Here is a 22,267-nt window from a genome sequence, read left to right as displayed (position 1 = left end):
AAAATTGCCACCAAAAAAGCTGTCCCCATTGTTGTGTTCTCCCATCAATGTTGAAGTAGCAGATGTTGAAATGACAGAGAATGAACCAGCAGCATGTTAGGGAGAATTCTCTGTTTAGGCTGAATTTCCTAACCTAGCGAGTCCCCCAGCAGCTTTGCTGGATTTCTGGAGTTTGTTTTGGTCCATCCTGCCAAGAGTGAGACTCTTTTCTCTCCCACTCTTGGACATGAATGTGGTTAATTCCTTTGAATGTCAGTGTGTTCTATGGGCTATGGGGTCTTTTACTCCATAGGGTCTCATGTGTTTTACTATGTGTGTTACACCGCACCCTCTGTGCCGTAACACTGGGGCGTCCTAGAGGATCCCCACCATAGACTCCATACCCTGGGACTGACTACTGTCTCCCAGGGCATGTAAAGTCACCATTGGCTTTACTAGACCTAAATTTACTAACAGAACTAGTACAAACCATCCTATTGTGGACGTACTAGTAGGGGTAATTCGATTACCCCTGAGTCTGTTATTCGCGGGGGCACAGTCCTGTTCCCCCTCGTCGAGTTTTGGCTGGTGGCAGTGGAAACTACTTGTTATATTCCACCCCGAATATAATTCTATGGGATTCTTCCCATTGTTGGAGGCTAATACTTTTTCCCGTTAGTCGCTAACATACCGCCGGTTTATTTGTCTTAAATAAATCTACCGGTCGGTATTTTCTGCCAGAACTCGGTTTTTAAAATGGCATCTGTGTTCGCCTCTGTAGCTCCGAACCAAAGGCTGAGCCCTTTGTTCCACTTTTGGCCGGCTTCTGCACAGAAGCCCTCCAAAGTGGTGCCATTCTGTCTGGGTACCACAGGGGGTGTGGGAGGGGGTTTAGGCACCCTGGACTGAGTTGCCTTGCCAACTCAAGTCACACTCTGCTGTGATTGGCCCAAGTGGTGAGCCACCCCGCTCACCACTTAGTGTGTTTTGATTGACAGCTAGGCTGAATGAATGGGGGTTTTCTGCATAAAAGCAGGGCTTTTGGGACTGGATCTTCAGAAGTCGCCACAGGACCTAAGAATCCGACGAGGGTAAAGCTGATCCGACCTGCAATGATGACACCTCCGGTGGAGACCTGCTGAAGCAACTCACCACTTCCCAACGACAGAGGAGATCTCCCGGCTGGAGAGTCTTCTTCCCCTGACTTGTGGGAACAACCAGTCCCTTTGCTTTTTCTTCGCTTCCAGGGCGTAGTGGTCGAATTGCCCGTGCTGAGCACCCCGGCAACCGGATAGCCACTATCCTGTACCGCGACCAAAAGGTCGTGCCTTGTGACGGAGCACTCTGCGGCTGGTCTCTTCCCTGGTGGTGCAATGATCTTCAACTTTCCTTCGACAACGAGATCATCTCATCTCTTGGCAAAGCCACGACTTGCATCCACCACCAGGAACAACTGCCCCCGCCGGAACTGTCTCTCCACATACAAGGTACCGTGTCCGCCTGGCTTCCCTTGCGACGAATAGCGTGAGGTGTTTTAATCCTTGCCTCTCCATTGGGTCGCCTCCAGACATTCGTAACTTTTTGTTCTAAACTGGTCCAACCTTTCTGTGACAATTTGCTACAAAGACTCGAAGGGCATTTCCACTGTGATACTTTTTGGGACATATCGCCTTGCCTCTCTCCGAGTGGGCCTGGCCTCTGAACTTTGTGATCCACAGTAGACCCTGCCTTACTTGCCTTGCATTTGCTTCGTAAAAGAGTTGGTACCGAGTTGGTTTCATACCCTGCCTTTTCTCTCCCGTTCTAACGAATATTAGAGTGCCATCTAGGTTAAAGCATTCACCTCTGTCTGCAAATAAGTGGTGCCGTTGAACCTAGTCTTGTCGAACTATTGTTAGAGGAGTGAGATACTTATAGTAATTGTAATTGGCGTTGTTTGCCGTATTAGTGCCAGCGTGTTTTTCATAGATGTGTTTTTTAAATAACTATATATCTTTACACCCTAGCTCTGTTCCGTGTCTGCTTATTCTACTGTGTAAATTGCCCTATTTTGTATACTCCACATACTGCTTAACTCTTCTTGAGGGAAGTCTGACTGCTCAGCCACAGCTACCAAGTGAATCTGTGTGGTACAGACTGCTACCAAGCGGGTTTACTGCCAAACACCTGTAGGCCTCAATCTTTTGCAGTGGTCCCAGAGGGAACTGCACAGGTTTCCGCTTAACACAGCAGCATTCAACAACGCATCAGAACTTGATAGCAGCGATATTTCTTTCAAATGTGGTGATATGTCCTCAACGTCACAGACTGAAACAACTTTAACGCTGGATGACAGTCTAATGAAAGAGGACAAATACATAGTATTAGACAGTTGTTTGATGAATATTATAAGTATGCTGAAATGTGGGCATTCCGTTAGAGGGAAAGTAAGTGGGAAGCCATTGGTTCATGTCACTCGTAAACAACAAGGCAGTAACGTCAAAATAAATGTCGCCTGTAGATTAAATCATATGCTCTCATGGTCTGCACAACCGATGCTGGGGAAACTGCCAGCAAGCAATCTACTGTGTGCAGCTGCATCACTTTTTAGTGGGTCCAGTTTTAGAAAGTTAGAGTCTTTCTTTCAGTTTGTGGGACACCATTTCATTTCTAAAACGCAGTACTACAAATACCAACATGATTATCTGTTTCCGGCCATTAGTGATGCTTGGAAAATTGAACAATTGTCTCTTGCAAGTACATTCGAAGGTAAACGATTCAGGCTAGCCGGCGATGGACAGTGCGACAGCCCTGGATTTTCTGCCAAGTACTGCACCTAACACTTTCAGGACATGGATAGTACGAAAATTGTGATTTCGGTGGTCGTGCAGGTAACACACTGTACATCCTCAGTGGCCATGGAGAAACTAGGATTTATAAAATCAGTGGAATATCTACAATCAAGGGGAATGCACATCGACCTCGTAGCCACGGACAGACACGTTTCAATTGCCAAGACAATGAGAGAGCAGTTCCCACATATTAAACATCAATTTGACGTATGGCATCTTGCTAAATCAATCAATAAGAAAATCTCGGCTGCAGGGAAAAAAAAAGGTTTGGAAAGTATTTCAGAGTGGTCCCAGTCTATCAGCAACCATCTTTGGTGGAGCTCCAAAACTTGTGAAGGGTCAGTGGAAATACTACTTGAAGAATCGCGGTCACTGATGCACCACTGTACGAACGTGCACCGCTGGTCAGAAAACCTACATTTCCACCAATGTGTACATGGCCCTTTGTCCAAAGAGGAGGCACGGAAGAAGAAGTGGTTGATTCCATCTTCATCGACACACAAAGCCATTTAGAAGATTGTTTTCCATAAAACTCTATCAAGAGATTTGAGGGTACTGACAGAATTCTGTCACACAGGAGGTTTGGAGGTGTTCCACAATATGTGCCTAAAGTACAGGCCAATGCGCTTGCATTTCAGCATACAGGGCATGAGACATAGGACTCTACTTGCCGTCTTGGCCCATAATGAGAATCTCGGCCGTAAACAATCTAGGACTACGGGTAATGTAAGGATGCCTTGCTACACTAAGGCCTTTTCAAAAAGAAGTAAGCAATGGGTGATCAAACCAGTCTATGAGGAAATGGAGTTCGACTTTGTCAAAAGCCTTATTGTTGCTGTATTAGAGAAGCACAGATATGGAATTATGAACGTTTCTGTGCACAGCACTGATCCATTGCCACCAAACATTGCCACTGTGCCATGTCCACCCAAAGGAGAGCTGGTTGTGAAGTACAAATCCTGGTTTAAATAATTGTAATACGATTGTCTTTTTGTAAATAAATGTTATTGTACAGTGTAGGTGCAAAGTATGCTAACCCTAACCCCTACCTTCACCATCCTGGGTGGCGCACAACCTGGGTGTCATCTTTGAATTCTCTCTCTATTCACCTCATATTGCTGACCTTGTCTATATGTGTATGTATATATTTTTGTTGATGTAACTAATTTTCACAATCTCATGTAAATGCTGCGCACTGTTAACTGAGGGGAGGCTTGCGTATTGCAAATAATAAAACAAACAAACAATAAATCTCACTTTAAACTCAACTCCTCGGGTACTTTATACTTTCCCTGACCTTCCCACAAAAATTAAATGTCTACATAGTTATGGTTCTTTGGGGCTGCAAAGCTCGCAGACAACGAGGACATAATTGGGGGCCTTAGAACGCGCCAAGCGAGCCGTGGCAGTTGGGAGAGAAGCCAGTTCGCATTTGCACATTGAGGCGCAGTACATAGATGGATTTGAAACTTCAAGTTCTCACAGATGCCTTTTTCTACAGGATGTTGCAAATAAAGAATGTATGCTCATTTCTAGTGAAGGTCAGCGGCTTTGATTTTCAGCTCGCGGATTGATGAGGCCCTCAACTCACACTGGCAATATAAGGTTCTATTGTTTTTTGACCTTGAGAGACAGGGACCATGCTGAAAGAACTTCATTTGAAGGGGGGTGCAATAATGTAAGAGACGATAAGGCAGAACATTCTGAAACTAGACCGAGTTTCATGTTAGTTCAGTATACGAAAACTCGTTGTCAAGAGCACAGTGGGATTTACGGACTGCATTACGCAGAGACACAATGGAAATTGCAAATATAATGTAAGTACATTTTTAGACACTTTTAAACCGGAATGAAGAATTAATGAATGGATGCATGAATAAATGAATGAATGAAGAGCTAGGAAAACATTTGTGGGATCGTCCTTGTAGCGGGCACATGGGCATTCAGGTCCACATTCCACACGCATGTAGACAAACAGTCGTTTCTCATTGTGTGCTAACCTCGATTTATTTTGTTACTTTTCGCATTGTTTTTAGAGCCGAACATACTACATTGCACTATCCTTGCAAGCAAATAGTTTCTGATCGGCCGTAATAAATAAAATGAACAATATTACTAAAGATCGGCTGCTGAGACTAATTATAATTTTTATGCTTTCAAAACAGGTATGTCCTACCCTACTGCTACTGCCACCAGTTTCAGACCCCGGCAGACAGCTTCTTCAACCACCAGCTGCAGCTTCTTGTCAACAACTGGACCACCTTGACCATTTTATCGGACGATCGCCAAGGGCCCATATGCCCTTACGCGGTACTAGCGGCTAGAAGCAACATATCAACCTTTACGCTGGCCTAGTGCCTACTTGATGGAACAGCCTTGCGGTTCACCGTGCGACCAAAGTGCTTCTTTTAACGAAAACCAACACCCTGTGTACCATAAAGGAACAGCACGTGACTTACGATAAAACGGAACAGTTTTTGCGGATAGAGATAAAAGAAAATAAATGGCATTCAGAGTTAATATGGCAATTGCTGAATTTTCTATAAACATTTAATGTAAAATAAATGTACTATACCAAATGTACCGTGTTGCTGTTTGATTTTAAAGTAATGTTTCATATTCCGAATTGTGGCGTGCTGTGTTGTGAGTTGATCTGTGTTGGTTTCCGGGTTCTGTGTGAAGTCGCGTAGAAGACAACTGGACGCGTTTGCCTACGCAGCACAGAAACGTCACGGAGAGAGGCGGGGAATATGAATGTTTTGATAATGTCAGGCTCAGGGGCGGGGAATATGATTTAGTGCCACAAAAGCAGGTCAGCCAGGGCGATGGGGCGACTGATAGGATTATCACAAAATGGCAGCTACCTGATGCCTATTTTCGCGTGTATTTAATGGACGAAAACTCGGGTAAGGTCCATAGGACATTTTTCTAAAATCGAGTGACTTAGGCTTCAAAACATGGCTGAACCGTAGGGACAATAAAAAAATGTTACCGAACCATTCCTTTAATATAGGTAAACTGATCATATTGTTAAGTCTCCCACACCAGCACCACTGCAAAATATACATTTGCATGGTGGAGAAGAATCAACAAACTATTCCTTAGTCTCGCCTCTAAGCAGAAATGTGAAAATATACAAATCAATGTGCAGCACGCACATGGAGCATCCAAGATTGATTGCTCTTCATTCAAGATACGCTTCTTCCAATTAACTATCAGGTATTTTTTGGGACACCTCGTTTTGATCATTACACAGCGTTCACACCCAGTACTCTTTATTGATATGATTTTTCTCGCCATTTTAGACTTGGTGAGGACAGAAATTGTTGCTATTGGTCTCACCAAATTATTGAGACAACAGAACTCTGATACTTTCTTGTTATTCTTTTGTGGAACATTTGCCTGGGTAAGATCTCAATGGGAACACAATGGTCTGATTATCACTCTCAAGAAATTTAGTGCACTCTAGATAATGATAGGTTCACTTGGGCATAACACTCCTTTACTTTTTAACTAACAGGTTGATTGGATTGCACTGACTAATCTTCTATTCTTAAAACATTGATTATACCATGTTAAATATTTCTGGGAACTAAACAGGGCACATGACAATAGATAGGTATCAGGTTTGTAATAGTAGCTTGACTAGATCATACAAATTGAGTTTATGGATCCACTTCTTTTAATGGTATAATGGTACAAGACTAACGTATAGCTTCTTGTTTTCCTCTACTCCTCTCACCTCTGTTTATCTGGAATTGAAAACATGAAATTGTATCTAATACTGTGTTTATTATTATACTTTGCTTTTGTATTAAACACTAGCCTTGATGAAGACCTATGCAAGGTTAAAACACATGTGGCTGTGGTAACATTGATTTTTCGACTCCAAGAGGCACTGAAATAAATAAACATCAAGTTGTTTCAAAGGATAAACTCGTCATTTAAAATTATGCATTATCTGACTACAATTGGATGTGAATACCCAGTATTCTATACTACACATCTGAATCTTAAATTGAGCGTTAATGCATCATGTGTACCGGTTTATACTTGTGAATCTGGGTAGCATCATTCCTTAGCCTTGATGCCTGCAGCACTCCCATCCAGCTATTAAAGTCATAGAGGCACAGTAGCTCAAAACCAGGGGATGCCCACACATCATTGACTACATGTGAAATAGATGCATTAAAACAGAAGCATGATCAATAATGTGGATTAAGGATGAGATTAAGTATCAACGCCAGAGCTACATTAGTGAAATTTGCATTGCATGTTGCTTCTGCCTTACTTGTGGTAAAATCTGGATTCCATGTACCAAAGGTGTCTGCAGGCTTCCCATGCACACACACAAGTATTTTGCGATGTTGGCAGGTTTATGCACACAAATCCCATTTTTAACTGCAAAAGGCAGGAAATCCAGGCCAATGTGAAGGATAGAAGGGGCTGGTAGACGGTGGATAACCAGATCATTTAGATCCATATCTGCTTCATGTTTTCCGTTGCAGCTAGCCCTAATGGTGATGATAACTGAATTATTTACACAAATTATCCAAAGTAAAAAACACAAGTCATGAGATTGACATCAATATTAATATGTAATGTCATGATTAACATGTCAGGGTTTAGACTTGGTAAAAGGATTACTCCAAAAAGTATTATCTTCTGTCTTTGCAGATCTTCATCATTCAACAAATAAATAAGGATCTACGCGCAGATGGGAGGAGAAAATCAAACACTCAGGGCAGAATTTCTTCTTTTGGGGTTCTCTGAGCAGCCACACCTGCGGATTCCCCTTTTTGTTGGATTTTTGGTAATTTATCTGTTAACGATTGCTGGGAATTTGCTTGTCGTGATGGTCATTTACTGCAGCTATCAGTTGCACACGCCTATGTATTTCCTCCTCACCAACCTGTCTTTTCTAGACATCTGTTACTCCTCCTTTATGTTTCCAGGTATGCTCGCCAACATTTACCTGCAGGGCATGCATATCACACACCTGGAATGCATGCTACAGGTTTACTTCTTCATAGCTATGGTTGCAATAGAATTCTTCCTCCTGACCATCATGGCCTATGATCGCTACGTAGCCATTTGCCACCCTTTACGTTACACAACCATCATGAATAAGCCTCTGTGTCTCTCCTTGGCCACTGGATCCTGGGTGGTTGGCTTCACTGAGGCAATTACTCACACTGTCCTAGTATCGAAATTTACCTTTTGTAAAAGACATGCCATCAGCCATTTCTTCTGTGATGTCTTAGCCCTAATGAATCTGACCTGCAGTAGCACCCACTCAGTTGAATCTTCAACCTATGTATTCGGCGCAACTATGACTATGCCCTTATTTTGTTTGATCTTTGCATCATACGTCAGCATTATCAAAGCCATCCTGAAAATCCAGTCTACAGCCGGGAGATTCAAGGCTTTCTACACATGTGCTTCCCACCTCACTGTTGTCATGTTGTTCTTTGGAGGTGTCCTATTTGCCTACATGCGTCCAGCCACGACATATTCAATGATGGATAACAAAATATCATCTTTAGTGTTCATCATCGTGGGTCCCATGTGTAACCCCATAATTTACACTCTAAAAAATAAAGAGTTCAATAGTGCCTTGAAAAGAAGAATAGGAAGAGACTATTAGAAAAAAAAGGAGAAACTGTTTTATTACAATTGGTTTACAGGCTATTGATGGGTGTAAACAATGTATACATGTGGGTCCTATTAGATAGTGATGTATAACTTCATCAATGTATTACTACCAAATCTACTTTGTCCAATATGCGATGCCTTCATATTAGCAAAAACTACCCTTACTCTTCACAATTCTGCCCAAACTATTATAAAGACCCTAGTACTTAGTCACCTTGATCACTGTTTGAGTCACATCCTCTTCCACCATCTCTAGTCTGTCACAAATCTGCACAAAGCACACAACTTTCCCATCCAAACTGTGTCTAATATTAGTGTACAGAGCTTTGACATCATAGGACACCAACAAATAATGCAGCTGCCACATAGCATTGTGTAGTGTGTTAAGAATGTTCATTGAATCCTGGAAGCATGATTTAGCACTGGCAGCCATTGAGTACTGGCTTCATCACACATCTGCATCACATTACCAATTTGGGAGGATGCTGGCAGAAATCCTCAAATGCGTTCTTTTGAATGTTAACTTTTTGTTCAATGGATCCTATTATACACTACACAGGGGAATAGCCATGGGAGTGAAATGGGCCCCACCCCTCTAGTGAATATCTTTATGGGAGAATATGAGACCTTACATGCACTTGATGGCTTGGAGAAGAAGGTATTATTGTGGAAATGGAGCATAGAAGATAGTGGTGTCATCTGGACTGGAGATCAGGATCAGCTTGACGCCTTCACCAAAAAACCCAATGATTACAGATATGTTATTGAACTAACATGTCACAGTCACATCACCTTTATTGATTTAGAAAATGCTATCATTCGCGATCTAATCACAACGAACACCTGTAGGAAACCGAATGAGGGAAACTCAATCCTTCATGCCCTTAGTAGTCACCAAAAGAGTATTATATACAATGTTCCCAAAGGGGTAATGCTAATGGCAAGATGGAACTGCAGTAGCTTGACAGATTTTTTACTTGAATCAACCATGAATGCAGATAGATTCAAGTCTAGGGAATATCGGTTTCAAGATATAACAATATCGGTCTCAAGATATAACAACAGCCGTAACTCAGGCTAAAACAACGGATAGGAGCACGTTTCTGTCACCTAAAAATACATTGAGGAAACAAGCAAATGAACTTGTGTACTTTGCAACCAGATTCTCAGTGCACCATAAGAAAATCAACAACACCCATAGGAGCCATTGGAAAATTCTGTGATTAGATGAAGGCCTGAACAATTATATTACTGACAAACCCAATATAGTACTCATGAGAGCAAAAAACATGAGCACCATTATTATTCTAAGCTTCCTAAAAAAATCAACCAATCAGTGCCTGGTTGCTTCCTGCCTTGGGCTTCCATAAATGTGGTACTTGCAATGTTTGCAACACCACATATAATGGCTACATCATCCACATACGAGGATTCATCAGCTGCAGAGCTATTTGTGTAGTTCACTGCATCGTTTGTGCCTGTCAGAGATTTTACATTGGCAGTACCAAAGGGGAATTTGAACTCATATTATATTGAATACACTTCGCATTCATTGGAATCAAGAACATAGGGTTAATCAAACCAGTCGCATCAGAGATTTTGCAACATGATATATGACAATAGATTGTTGGCCACGAGGCAAAAAGAAGCAAGACTGATTTTTGAACTGCAAGCCACTAAAGATGTTTTTTTCAGCCACCAACTACGAGAATTCATATTGAATGTAAGCCGCACCATGGGTTCGGAATATGTGATCCTCACTGTACTCAAGTTATATTTCTGTGCTTTCAACGCAGCAATTTAAAGATTGTACTCACTTTAGATTGAATCAAATCAGAAAGCCGCTGATAACGGTGACAAGAATGACCCTGTAACCCCCTCTTGTCCTGATTGTAAATAGGCAGGAACAAAGGGACTGCAGGGAAACCCTCAGACAGGAAAAACGCTGTGACGACGGGAACAGTTCTTGTGCTTCGGTTCGATTTCAGTATGGCTCTGTCTCCCTGTACGTAGATGTAGGCAGCTGTACTGTGTGTCAGGGACTGGACAACTGTTGGAAAAAGGAGAACTGTTGGTTATCAGTTGTAACAACACAGCAAGTCGAAAATTAACGAATGCCGTGATTACTGTTCGACTGGAACCACAATTTAGGAAGCAGGAGATGGATGGTCTTCGGAAAACGAGAATTGAGGAAGGAAGGTTTCAAAGCTGGGAAGAAGAGGGGACAGGCTAGGACAGGGGAGGCAAAGAAAGCATAGAACACAAACTCATGAACAGAAAGTGAGAGCGTAGCAATACGCTGTACCCCCTGCTTCTGGTGTAGATAACGTGTATGCAGTATCTGCAATGATGACGTGGCGGCAACAGTCCACATCTGGTAATGCCCCCTCCTAGGGAACTAGAACAGAACATGGCACACTGACGGCCATGTTGCGGGAGCATGCATACAATGTAGACATCCTCCTCCTCCACCGAGACCACAAAGTCAAAGTAGGCTAATGAGGTGTGACAACTCAAGTACTAACCATGTGCTCCATTAAGCCCTTATTTTACTCACCATTGGATGGTGATGCATTAACTTACTAATACCAGCCTAGCTGCTCTGTGAAATCCCCATGCTTTTACAATGTAGACACCCTCTGTTGGGGGTTGCTTGCGACCCCCTGCGCATAGCCATAAGCCCCAGACCCCGAAGGACTCAGCCACACACGTCCTCTCGGTTCGTACTTCCCGGTCGCTCTGACGCGGCCGGGAAACGCCCCGTTTATTTATGTTGCACGCAGAGGCGTGCAACGTCACGCCGCCGCGTGCACGCCCTGTCATCTGGCAGCGCCGATGTAGGCATCTGTACTGTGTGTCAGGGACTGGACAACAGTAGGCAAAAGGAGAACTGTTGGTTATCAGTTGTAACAACACAGCAAGTCGAAAATTAACGAATGCTGTGATTACCATTCGACTGGAACTACGATTTAGGAAGCAGGAGATGGGCGGTCTTCGGAAGACGAGAATTGAAGAAGGAAGGTTTCAAAGCTGGGAAGAAGAGCAGACCGGCTAGGACGGGGGAGGCAAAGAAAGCATAGAACACAAACTCATGAACAGAAAGTGAGAACGTAGCAATACGCTGTACCCCCTGCTTCTGGTGTAGATAACGCGTCTGCAGTCTCCGCAATGATGACGTGGCGGCAACAGTCCTCATCTGGTAATGCCCCCTCCTAGGGAACTAGAACAGAACATGGCACACTGAGGGCCATGTTGCGGGAGCATGCATACAATGTAGACACCCTCTTCCTCCACCGAGACCACAAAGTCAAAGTAGGCTAATGAGGTGTGACAACTCAAGTACTAACCATGTGCTCCATTAAGCCCTTATTTTACCCACCATTGGATGGTGATGCATTAACTTACTAATACCAGCCTAGCTGCTCTGTGAAATCCCCATGCTTTTGGTATACACTAACAAATACATTTAAAATGAGCAGTTAGTAAATCAATTTTCCGTCATCAGACACAAGATAACACCAATTCATTATTACTGAATAACACCAATGTTTATTGTATGCATATGTTTTTGCATGTGACTGAAACACGCTTTGGCTGAACACACATGACTTTTTAATCTAATAAGGCTCAACATATGTGACTTTTGAAAGAATAGCACATTTATTTTGTTCCATTTGACCAAATGCGTGCATATATGACTAAATCACCAATATTTAGTTAGGTTTGTAGAGTTGCTAAATTAGATGCTTTGTATATGTGTTCTTCTTGAATCAGGATTACCCATCCTTGGTGGACTGTTCTTATATATGCTTACATTGTAAATTGAATTGTTGTTTTGAATCAAATTATTATTATTTTCAACACATTAACAATACATTGAGTGCTGTTCAAAAATGACTTTTTGAAATCTTAGTTCTTCCATTTTTTTGACCTTTTGCGTCAGGCACCCAGTGAGACATTGCGCTTGTGTTACTTTGTTTCTGTACTAGGGAAAACCAACCATCTGGTCTCCAGCGTGACTCACAATCACTCCACTCAATTCCCATTTAGCAGCGTAGCCCACTGGGTTATTCCCACCACTTCCGTCAGGTTTGGTCATTTGGAAAGTCCCTGGGTTTTGGGTTTAACGTCATGCCAGTCATGTGTCCCAGTCTCCACTAGTAACACTCCAGGTGAGGTATTCTCGGCTGCTCTGGATTCACAACTCTCAGATCCTGGATTCAGGTTTGGTTTCATTTGTGGTTGGTCTCAAGTTCCTGCCTTTCTCATCTGTCTCCAAGGGACTGAGGATGAGGGTGCCTCATATCGTCTGATCATAGAGCCACGCAGGGAAATGGTTGAATCTTCTGGCTTGAGACATGTTAGTGGGTTGGTTGGACTCATCGAAGCCAGGTGCTGGAAAAAGTAACTCCCCATTCGAGTCCTATAGAACTCAAAAGGAATGGGGAGGATGGAAGCACTGACACTCTGTGCAAAAGCGCACGTGCTTCCATCAAAGTTTGCGGGTGGGTGGCGTCCCCCCGCCATGGCGAACTGGACGGCAGGTGATCCACAGAACTCGCAGTGTGTCGGTCCCGTAACAACAGTGCCAGTATGCTTGTTACCGGATTGGCACACTTGTAATGAGGCCCTATATGTCACGTAGCTGACAAGGATCAATCAAAAAGTCAGATAATGTAACAAACCGACAATTTATGTTTTTTAGAGGATGTCATACCCTTTGCCAAAAAATAAAACTGAACATAAAAGGGATAAACTAAGGTTTACAAGACAGCTTCTCAAATGGGCAGTCTTTCCTTCAAACTTGCAGCCTGGGAAGTCGGACCGCATATGAGCAAAACTACTGCCAAGTCCATACTCCTGGCTCCTTCCCGGCAGCATGGCACAACAAATGTCACTCATAGTGCTGGAGTTAAAAGGTGCCTAAAGTTACTTCTTGTTCTTCCTGCTTTCTTTGTATTTATGTTCAGACTTTGGGTGAGGGATCATCCTCTGAAATGTCCCAAAAGTCCATCACCTGACAATGGTCTCTGATAAAACCAGGAGCAGGGCTTGGGGTATAAGCAGGATCCTAGAGCTTCCACTGAGACATTTTGCAGCTTGAGACGGGAGACCAAAAAGGAAGACCTCAAACAATATCACCACCTCTCTGTCTCAGGGTCTGGATACATGTGTCCTCCAACCTATTATTAATCTCCTTCTTGATTTCTTGCCATGTGTTTGTACCTAAATGAACCCCTCCTTACCTCTCCTCCCTATTCTCTTGTGTCACCTGCATCTCTTCAATGCACCGGCATGTCATTGTTCCTCCATCCATCCCAGATTCACCCTTCTCAGGCTCAGGCTCCACTTCTTTAGCACTTGCAGCCTCAGTCTTCTCAGGGCCTGGCTGGCCTTATTTTCAACCATCTTCCTCCACCTCACATCATCCCCCCTCTGACTTTTCGCTTCCTTCTTCTTGAGATTAGTAGCCACTACTTCTTCCTCCCGATGCCTGTTCCAACCTGTACCTTTCTTTCCGCTCTATCTTCCTCACTTGAGGTTCACTTTGACCTTCTTCTTACCTCTTAATGTTCTTCCCATCTTCAAGCTTAACATATATTCCGACACCTTGTAAGGCACTTAATATTCACTACAGATATTCCTTCTTTTCATCCTTTACTTGTTTCTTCTCTCTCCTAGGATTATGTCTAGCTCCTCTGCCATCCTCTTCTCCAAGGATGTCACTTCCAACCCCTTCACCATGTTGCTCCTTCTTCCAACACATGCTGATCCTAATGTGGTAAAGGTGCAAAAACAGCACTGCCAAGGAGGGGGAACATCTATCAGTGCAGGGAATGATGGACAGGGGGTGGGAAGCAACCCTAGAGGGGGTACACCATTGACAGCTGCACCTTGTTATTTATGTGGACGTGCTTGAGCAGTTTACAACATAATGTAGGGGCGGGGCACCCAGGACGGAAGGAAACCCTGGGACAGGGGCATCGGTTAGCAGAGAAGACACAGTATAATGTGAGTCATACAACAGCCCTAATGATATATAGGCTGAAAGCCGCAGGTGAGTAAACCACATGAGATTGCATCCTGACAAACACCGTATTTCAGGGGAAACATGAATTTCTTGACCACTCAGCCTTCGCAGCATGCTGGAGAAATGTTGCAAACTGACCGTTCCCAGGAGACTGTAGTCGCTGGGTGATGGGTCCAGCCGATACTTTCGAAGGTCAGTGAGCCAGGCCCCTGGGCTATCGCTGGGAATGCAAGATCATTCATTTATAAACACTGGTAAATTGTAGGAGCATCACAGTGGGGTTGCAGTTTCAAGTCGTCTCGACAGGCGGGCCAGTAAAGAGGGTTGAGGAGCAATGAGGTGAGCCAGGAGGGCACCAATGAGGGCAAGAGTTTCAATGTCCATAGGGTGCCACAGTGATTGTGTCCTTGCCGATGTCAGCAAGGCACCTAGTTGGCTAGATGCCGTGCAATGTTTCCTCATTGCGACACCCAGGTTGCAATGTGCTTCTCATGATAACTGGGCACTGGCAGACAAATACATTTCCAGTAGTCTGCACAAGAATGTCATTCAATGTTTTTATTGTGGGGCAGAGTGGGGAGGATTGTGATGTCAATGTGGCTGATCTTGGGCAGAGGGGGTCAAGAGGGCTTAATCCAGTCATGTTTGAATAACTTATGTCCAGCTACAGGGGACTGACGTAGCTTCGCCAATACGCTTTGTCAGATGATTTAACAGTATTGCTAGCTTTATCTTATGCCAGCAGTACTCAAACTGTGGGGCACAACCCCTTGGGGGCCCGCGGCCTCATGCCCTGGGGGATGTTTTAAAGTCTAAAGTGTTTCCTTGTCAGGTCATCAATAACGCTTGATTCAGGCTGATCTACTTCATGAGTACCGGCAGAATTCCGGTGCTTGGAAAATGACCTGAGCCACCATGCCGCTTGCGGGTGAATGTGCTGTCTCCCTAATGGGCTGTGTTAATTAATGCACGTGTTCTCTGTCACCGCCCTGATTTGGAGATAAGACGCAGCAGAAGACGCGAGGGCGTGTGTTGTCTTTATGAAGATGTGTAGGAATCCGGAGATGAGATATGGCTGGTGGAGCTTGCAGTATATTTACAATCTTTAGCAAAGGTTTTGCAGTCACACTTAAAAAAAAAAGAGTGCATGGACTGTTTGGCAGGGGTTAGGAAAGCAAGAAGACTCAAACACATACTCCTTCTTAATTTCAAAAATGTGTCGCCTAAACAGATGTTATTATACAAATTTAGAGTAAAATGTGCTCCTTTGTTGGAGTGCCTCTTCATTTCATGTGTATAGGAATTTTATATCAGAGGTAAGTAGGTTAAAAATGTACCTATTAACATTTGCTACCCATGAACGCCAGACTAAGGACATAGTGTGAAGCGGTTTTGTGGTCTCGACAAATGCAGTTCTTAGCTGTACATAGTGTGAACACGTCGACATAGAGAGGTAACAATCATGACATCAATTGGTTTTATCAGTTTGATGTTATGTTGAATCTGTTGTCTGATAGGCTCCTGTACAGGGAACTGTTGCATACAGGGTACACCTGTCAGCGATATACAAGATGGCGCTATCAATATAGCTGCTTTAATATATGTGTAAACCTTTCATTTGGCAGGGCAGGTCTGAGTCTAAAATCCTGTGGCATAGCATGATGGAGGGACTCCAGACGAAGATTATACACACTAATTGCTTTCATTTATTTTCAATATCAGTAAGACAAACATGTTTTAAACAAGCACCTGGATAGTTCCATTTTGCCCTCACAAGACCCAGTCCATTTCTTTGCTTAAAATCACACAGCTTTTCATCAAAACCTCCCGTTGCAGCATCAACCACATTTGGAAGGAGGAGTAGCCAAGGCGAGAGACTAAACATGCACTACCTAAATGTATAGCATCTCACAAAACCAAAAAAAACACAATCAGATGAATTTCCACTCTGAATAGGTGTCGTTCACTGAGGAGGATCCATAAAAACAAGCAAGGGGATAATGAGCAGGGAGGGATAATACTCGTTAATAATAGAATCCATACTATCATTAGAGAAATACAGCAACTGTCAGCGAATACCATGACATCCTCCTGGCCCCCTGCACCAACTGCAAACTATTTGGCTTTTTACCAATTTTTTTAAAGTGTTCTGTAAAATGCAGCATTTTAATCCATCATCTACTTATTCTACCATCTTCATATGCAGAGTTAACAGCATCGTTATTGCTTCTGCCAGGGTTCAATTTTCTCCATCATGGGCTGGTGTATGTACCGCAAGAAGGCCATATCTTGGCACAGACGCATCCTTACATCGCTGTAATCAAGTCTAAGACATACCTGCTCAGGAGGGTCATGCATCTGATGGCTCTCAATTCCTCTTTAATCGCATTAAATCCTTTTCGTGTTTATTGTTTGCAGCAGCTCCCATCTAGTGATTTGAAACCACTTGGCATTCACTGCAGTCTGAATTGCTGGCATGAATATAGCTGTAAATATCAATGCGGTTCTACTGCAAAATGTATGTTCTTCTGGAATATCATGAGAAGCTTCTATTGATTGTGCCGAAAAGTTATTTGCTCTCTTCTGTTGATGAGGTAGAACAACCTCTTCTCCCTTTGATGTTCATCCATGTTTGGAAAGTCAGAGATATGGTGATCACTTTGGGGAATCACCAACACAGGAACATGTATTATTACTATGGAATATATTCCTGCTCAATTTTTAGACAGCTTTAAATACGCTTTGGATCCACAGGCCCAATAGTAGTCCATCAGCAAGGCAGCTCCTTCATTTATTCCTGGCACTTCAATTATTTGCTTGCATCAATTATTTTCTCCAACGTTGATCAAACCATTGTTGTTGAAACGCAATGTTGCATTCTTCATTGGTAGTATGGAAACAGGTCCTGCTTTATTGTCAACCCATGTTAGTAACTTTGAATACTTGGGCCATTCCTTAAGGCATTCATCATTCACTATTTGCACTAATTGTACAGTTGCTGTCATCCATAACTGTGCACTGCATCCTAACATTCCTTCCTCTCATCCTGTACTTGTGGCTACTCGTTCATATACTAATAGCTGAGGTCTATCCCAGCATCCTGCAAATCCTAGTGTTGTCCATGTGTCTGCACATTTCAGATTCTTTTGCTCAACAATCCTCATTTGTTCTCCGGTCAAGCCACTGAATGAATACAGGAACATCAAGCCCTTCCAACTTGGTTCTGTTGTCATCTTCTGCGTTTTAATGTAAGCACCTTCATATGGGAATGTTTTCTTTATCATCCATCCTAGGGTTTCCTTTCTCCCTTCCCTTTGTCCTCTTGCCATGCATGCTGCTAGAAGAGTGAAGCACTTCACATTTTGTGTAGGTTTTTCTCTTGCTATACATGTTCTGGCTATTCTCACAGCATAAGGGATGAGAGAACATGCATAGCAGCTCTCATCTGACCTTTCCCTCCCCACCTTTCTCATGTGCTGATACAACATGCTGTTCTTTAAATGGGCCACATGATCAAGACATGTTTGCATATCCTGGCGCTCTTCTTTAGCATCCCTCCTAAGTCGGATCATTTGTATGGGAATATCAGGGAAAATATCACTTGTGCTTTTGTTAGCGATAGAAGTAAAGGTTGCATTGGTGGCTGCTTCATCTGTATTATGAAACGTTATTTGACGAAATGCTATGATAATAATGAAGAAGAGACAACACATTGTACAAAACAAAGCTACAAGAAATATTGCAAAATGATAAATCGATGTTCTTGCTTGCAAGATGTCTGTTAAAAACTGGAACATTACCAGGCTGTTTTAGGTTTTCCAAAAAAGGTGACAATATCAATGTGCCATCTCACTAGAGTTGGATAATATTGAAGTATTTATGTCAGAACAACATATATGAATGTGTGCAATGTTATAGGAAACATGAAGTGTTTGTGTGCTCTTTTTCATCTTTTGTAAATGTATTGTCTCTTTAACCTACTAGGATTAGTTTGGTGAACTCTAAAAAGTTGTTTAATTTTCTCTTCAAAATGGAGAACAATAAAAATGTTGAATTGCCTTGTTTTCATCTGTTCTTGTTTGCTCCTGGTAAATGATCTGGTCTTCATTTACAAAACTTCTTCTCTTGCTTCACTTTCAGCGGGTGCCAGAGGGATAGTGGTCTCTACTTTGTAGTGCTTTGCATCATTCAGATGCAGCCAAGCTTGTCTTCCTTGGATGTTTACAGCTGTGTGAGTGACCCCCTCTAGTAGGTACTGTCCTTCAAAGTGGGGCTTATTCCAAGTGCAAACAAAACTGGTAACCAGAACATGGTCCCCTGGATACACACTAGGTGGCCTTAATAACTCTATAGGATTGATTGTTTGGCTGTCTTCTTCAATCTTCTATGAGTCCCTCTGATCTCCTGAGAATTACAAGAAACACTAGCTGTTACATTGTGTAATCTTAGAATTTGATATGACACACCCTGTTGGTGAACGTTTCGTTTTCCTCCATTCGAGAACTCAGAATGGAAGAGAGCGAAGCGTCAGCCGATTTGGTGAGGAGTGGTTGGTCGGGGGCAGCCCGCCGGAGATTCCTTGATTAAACCTCAAATAAGTCATTTCGTCTTCTTGCATTATTGAACACTACAAATGGCGACGAGGATATCCGTTTAAAGCAGAAGAGAATCTCCGACTTGAAGCGCACACTCACAGCAACCAGAGTAAGCTGTGAAAACGAACTCGGACCCACGTAAGCTCGCCACGGGAGGTCTTTGCTTGAAAACAAGTACTGGCTGGTAGAAAAGTAATCAAGAACTTTAAAGGGGTCAGAGAGAAACTACTCTCCCATTGAGAAGGAAGCTTTGGCCGTCAAGTGGATTTTGGAACACTTTAAAGGACTGATTTGGGGTATCCCAATTGAATTAAAAACAGACCATAAACCACTTGTTCATGTGCTGAACCCCAAGAATTCTCATCTAATGTCCTCTCGTATTAGACGATGGACATTAATCATTATGCAGTACAATGTTGTCATAAAATATACACCGGGTAGAACAAATAAGGTTGCTGACTGTTTTTCCCGGCTTCCGTGTGTTGATGGGGACATGGATCCGTCAGGTGATGAGAGACTAATAGAAGACCAAGATGTAGATTCCATTATTGCACAAATACATCCCAGTTTTGGAAAAGAGGAATGGGTGGTAGCCACTAAATCAGACATGGAACAAGATTTGTTGAGAAAGGCGGTTGTGGATGGTTGGAAAAATGTTCAGGATGAGATTAGGCTGTGGGAAAGAATCAAAGATGAGTTGTCATGTGATGACTTGTGTGTCTATCGAGGTGATCGGATTGTTCCTCCCACTACACTGATGAAAAGAAATTATGGACATTGCTCATGAAGGGCATATTGGCAGAAACTTAACAAAGAGAGGAATTAGAGGGACATACTGGTGGCCCAATATGTGGAGCGATATGGAATCACTAGTTAAGGAATGCTCGGCTTGTGCAGTAAGTGACAAAAGTAGACTAACAAGAGTCACACCACTTCAGCCAGTAAGTGTACCTGACACAGTATGGTCTAAGCTGGCTATTGACATTGCTGGTCCTTATGAAGTTTTGGAACCTATGAAGATATATCTTATAGTGTTGGTTGATTACATGTCAAAGTGGGTGGAGTGTGGAATCATAGAGGATTCAGTTTCTGCATGCAAGGTTACTAGATTTTTGGAAGAAATATTTAGTAGAGAAGGTGATCCTCAAGAATTGATTTCAGATAATGGAGCCCAGTTTGTGTCGAATGAAGTACAGAGTTTTTTAAAGGATCGAGCCATCAGGCACAATACCACAGCCTTGTATCATCCCATGAGTAATGGACTTGTGGAGAGGATGAATCGCTTTATAAAAGGGACGATTCAGTTGGCAGTTTTAAATAATCTGCCATGGAAGGATACTCTAAAGGAAGCACTAAATACTTATAAAGTCACCCCCCATTCTGTTACTGGTGTGGAACCGTTTACATTAATGAGAGGCAGGGTTGCTAACAATAGACTCAAGCCGGCTTGGGTGAGCACAAAGAAGAGTGCACGCCTGGACATGGATGAGATCATGGAGAGAGTCAAGAAAAGACAAGAACAATATAAGAGGTACTATGATCAACATAAGAGTGTGAAGGAGAGCAGTGTGGGAGTAGGGGACTGGGTCAGGATAAAAGAGCCCAGAAGAATCTTGAAAGGAGAGTCCAAATTTCGCACTCCCCAGAAAGTAATTAAGCGTTTGGAGAAATCAGTTGTGTTGGACAATGGAGACAAGTGGTCTTGTGATGACATCACGTTAGCAAGGAAAAATGGCTTGGAAGACATTAACAGTACCCCCGATGTATTAAAACAAAAAGTGAATGAGAGAGAATTGGGAAGAAAAACAGTGAAGGAGTCAACTGTTGTAGAGTGCCAAAGGGTTCCATACAGAAATGTTGGACAATCTACAAGACCGAGGAGAGTCATACCCAATTACAGAGAAGACTTTATTTATTATTAAAACATTAAATTGTATACACCAGACATTTATGCAAATTGCATTGCATATTCCTGTGGTGCCGGAGATGTCAAAGCGTATCCTTTTCCTTGTATTTTTATTTACTTTTCATCATTTTTCTTCTTCTTCTATAATTTTCTGCTTGCACTGTTTATGCACATAGTTGTTCTTTTTGTTTTGTTCTTTGGGATTCTGGGAAGGGAGATGTTACATTGTGTAATCTTAGAATTTGATATGACACACCCTGTTGGTGAAAGTTTCGTTTTCCTCCATTCGAGAACTCAGAATGGAAGAGAGCGAAGCGTCAGCCGACTTGGTGAGGAGTGGTTGGTCTGGGGCAGCCTGCCGGAGATTCCTCGATTAAACCTCAAATAAGTCATTTCGTCTTCTTGCATTATTGAACACTACACTAGCCATCATATTTATCAAATAATCATGCATCTCATCCCTAATATAGTTTGATGGGAAAGATGTATGTGGTGGTGTGTGATTGTGCATTGGGCAGTTACAATTAGTTGGGAAGGCTATTCTTCTGTTTCTGTATTACTACAATGCGGTTCAGATGAGAGTAGAAAGTGAGCTAGTGGTGAGCTAGTGGTGAGGAGAAGCTTTAATAGTAAATGTAATGGTATAACATTAAAACAGTTCTTTGGTTTGTAGTACTAACATTCGAAGGGTCGAGTATGTTATTTGTGTTCCAAAATAACAGGGATTTGTGTGCCATTCTGCCTGCTAATCTCTGTTTAATAAATGGGGATTTGTGGGCAGAATGGTTCAGAAATCCATTTTTTTTTGGTGCGCAAATTACATGAATGAACCGCACAGTGTCTTTGAGGAACAGTAAGAATATAAAGGTAGTATTGTACTTACTCTTTTTTGTGGAATGAGCAGGTTTCTTCGGATATGTTGTTTGTAATTTAGATGCTGCTGATTTTCACTGCAATTGTAAAAAAAATAAGTATTACTACAATGCGGTTCAGATGAGAGTAGAAAGTGAGCTAGTGGTGAGCTAGTGGTGAGGAGAAGCTTTAATAGTAAATGTAATGGTATAACATTAAAACAGTTCTTTGGTTTGTAGTACTAACATTCGAAGGGTCGAGTATGTTATTTGTGTTCCAAAATAACAGGGATTTGTGTGCCATTCTGCCTGCTAATCTCTGTTTAATAAATGGGGATTTGTGGGCAGAATGGTTCAGAAATCCATTTTTTTTTGGTGCGCAAATTACATGAATGAACCGCACAGTGTCTTTGAGGAAC

This window comes from Ambystoma mexicanum, chromosome 3p, assembly GCF_040938575.1.
Source record: "Ambystoma mexicanum isolate Mex_15411 chromosome 3p, UKY_AmexF1_1, whole genome shotgun sequence".
Taxonomy (NCBI): Eukaryota; Metazoa; Chordata; class Amphibia; order Caudata; family Ambystomatidae; genus Ambystoma; species Ambystoma mexicanum.
The sequence above is the reverse complement of the archived record's forward strand: the minus strand, read 5'-3'. Positions refer to the sequence as shown.